The sequence below is a fragment of the Monopterus albus genome, unplaced genomic scaffold (genome assembly GCF_001952655.1).
Source record: "Monopterus albus unplaced genomic scaffold, M_albus_1.0 scaffold509.1, whole genome shotgun sequence".
NCBI classification, from domain to species: Eukaryota; Metazoa; Chordata; class Actinopteri; order Synbranchiformes; family Synbranchidae; genus Monopterus; species Monopterus albus.
Genome location: NW_018128389.1, coordinates 112,597 through 116,146, shown reverse-complemented (window position 1 = coordinate 116,146; position 3,550 = coordinate 112,597).

Sequence of the window (3,550 nt, the reverse complement as noted above, 5' to 3'; positions counted from 1 at the left end):
CAGTTTTCCTTACGGCAAACCAGTGATGGCTTGGAGCAAAACTGGGAACAGTTTTAAAACTACTCCACTGGTTTAGCACTGCACTCCTCATCATACCTCACCTATGTTTAATTCAGCCAGAGATGCCTGCATCAAGGAACTGAACAAACGGTTAAACACTTACATTTGGTAGATCCTAGAACAAAATAGCAAAAAATATATCGATATTGGCAAGGGTTAGATATATTTTGGACAGGAAAGCACTACACATTTTGTATTCTTCATTGATTTTACCATACTTAGAGTATGGCGTTGAAAACTGGGGAAATACATACAAAAGCTCACTTCAACCATTGTATATATTACAAAAAAGAGCGATAAGAAGTGTGCATAAGATGGGATATAGGGATCACACCAATGGAGCTTTCATACAGTCTAAATTGTTAAAATTTTTTCGTTTTAGTGGGATATAAGACTACAGTGTTTATGTATAAAGCCAGGAACAATTTATTACCTGGTGGAATTCAAAAACTATTTAATGAAAGGGATGGGGGATACAATTTAAGGGGTCAGTTAAATTTAAAAATTCATGCTATATGTACAACCAAAAAAAGATTTTGTATTTCCATAAGTGGGGTAAAACTATGGAATAATTTAAGTGTAGACATAAAAAATAGTAATAGAATTGACGAGTTTAAACATAAATATAAAGGTATGTGTCAATCAAGATATATGCAAGAACAGGCTTAATGATTAACCAGATGGAACATTGTGGGTGTGGTGTATGAATGTTAACACTTTGTAATAATTCTTTAGTATATTACTTGTGTGGTGTAGAAGATAATTATTTAAGAATGTAATTATGTAAGAATGTTAACACTCTGTTATAATTCTTTAGTATATTACTTGTGTGGTGTAGAAGAGAATTATCTATGTAGAGATACTGCTTGCAAACCAATGATGGTAAGATGATGTCATGGGGTAGGACTGGATAAGTCTGACTTCTTCCTACTCCATTCAAGCATGTACTAGGTATAAGAAAATTGATATTGGATTATGTGTATGTGTGTTGTCATATCAACTGTTTTTACATGCTTGAAAGAATAAATCAAATCAAATCAAATCAAATCCTACTAGGGGAATTAGTCCTGCTTTATCTCCATGAATCTTAGTTAAATCAACACCAAAAATAGCACATGAGGAGGAGGTTCGGGTGGTGACAGAGGCTGTGTGAACAAACAGCATCAGCATGAAGGCGTCAGTAGAGTAACAGTGGTAAGTGTCAGGCTATAATGTCCGGTTTGTACTTCAGCATGAATATACTGTAATTGGATGGTACTACCAACACAACACTGAACGAATCAGTGACTGTGAAGTATATACGAAGCTGCTGATGCCAAACAGCCAGTACAGTGTGACCACACATGCTCTTCCTGGACCAACAAAACTACTTCATTTGTCACAACTGTGATTGTTCCCTAACCACACTCTGGTTTCATTGATCAGATACTGTTAAAAGTAAGGATTTTAAAGATGCTGAAAGCAACCTGGGAGCTGGTGGATTGTACAATGTCGACATCCTTGTTTGACTGTAGGGTTGCTTTGGTCAAGTGGGCCATTTCAGAAAGCATAAGAGCAGATTTCCTTCTTTATTGCAAATATTATGATGGTGATACTGCGATAGCCATGTTCCACTGGCATACGGACTAGTCTGGTGGATTTATGGCTGTTTGTGGGCAACGCACGCAGTATGTCCTTTTATAAATAAAATACAGACAATAAAAGGAGTAAACCCTAAAACATTACTATTAACACAACTTTCCTGCTTACCACAAGATATTGTTAAAGGTCAGCCAGGAAGGGAATGATTAATGTGTCTGGAATTCATGTTGGATTCATCAGATTACATCCTTTATTATTTCAAAAAATATGTGATTGTGGAACAAGTTGAGTCATAAAGTATGTTCTGGTGTAAACACAGTTAATCAAATTGTTGTCGACTCAGATTCAAACACTCTCACTGTTAAATGCACTAATGTATAAATGTGATGATAACCGACTTTATTTGCTGTTATAATTCCTTACAGCTCAGTCCAGACAGAGAAATAAAAGGACTGGCTTTGCTCTCGATACTTCTGGGTTCATGTCCAGTGTAACATATTGCTGAAATGGATCTAGTAGACAAAGCAATTAAAACCTTTTTGTGTGTGTGATGGCATTGACAGAGATATATTTACGTCTTGTTTTTCCTCTATTAGAGAAAAATGACATTTGTCTAGCTCTGTTTGTATATTGGTGTGAGTGACACCAGTCGATACAGTAGGCTTCACAGTCGGTGCACTCTGTCGTTGCTTAGTCTTTTAAATTTGGAGCTGTTCAGAAGAAGTGAGTAAATTCAGTGTAATTGTGACATGATCACTTCAACAGAAAATGTTATCTGTCTTGTCATTAGTCTTCTTTGTTTCTAACAGCAGAGGATCCAGATTAACGTGTTCGTTCACATCTAAAGAACAATTCATATTTTAAGAGAAAACTATTAGTTTAATGCATTTTTAAATTAAGTTCTTTTAGATTCACTGAAACTAGAAGAAGAAGGAGCTTTATTTTATTGTCACTGTAACATTGTGACACATACAACAATGTTTTGTTTGGAGCCGAGGGCCACGGGCTGCTGTGTGACCAAGGACACTGACATGTAGACTGCAGGCACTGAGATTTGAACTCTCAACCTTCCAGCTGGGAAGCAACCGCTCTACCCACCGCACCAAAGCACCACTGTTCCCCCCCCGCCATTTCATGGTTCCATTGGGGCTTCCACTGGCACCAAACCAGTCACTACTGAAAAGGCCCACAACTTTACTGTATCGGTTCACTCACGCCGCTGCCACGAGCGGCTTCTTCAGCCACAGCTTTTGTTTCCCAGTAAACAAGCTCAAATAAACCCAGTGCAGCACCAAACGGTAAACAGACACAGTTAGCAATTAGTCGTTGAACAGAGTGAAGCATTTAGCAGCTTAACAAATATTTCTCTCAGGAGTTGGTGGGGACCTGACCCGAGCCACAGAAGTATTACACTTACATTCAAAAACAACTCAGATTGCTGTTTGTTTATGTGTAAAAAGGCAACTGTGCGCCATATCAATTTATAAGGTGATATGTCAATATTGATTCTTGTACTGCCAAGTGACCGATAAAAAACCAAACAAACTGTAAATGCCTCCATAAATACAGGAGTGAAGACACTACAGGTGCTTTTGAACACTGACCCCTAAATCAAATCAAATCTTTAGAATGGGTCACACAAGACACAAACGATCCAACACTTCAAGAGGAACAGAACTGAATAGTAACATTACAAAATTAATAGCATGAATCTTAGTTAAATACCATTAAACTATAAACTGTAATTGTGCAAAAGTTCGTGTAACCTGTAGTCATCTTTCACAGCTCGGAGGTTGAGAATAAACCTTTTTCCCCGTGTGGGTATTTCTATGCAGGTGCAGTCAGGCTCGGGGACGCGCAAGGCGGCGCGCTCCAGCTGCATATGGTACCTCCTACTTGTCGAGCTTCT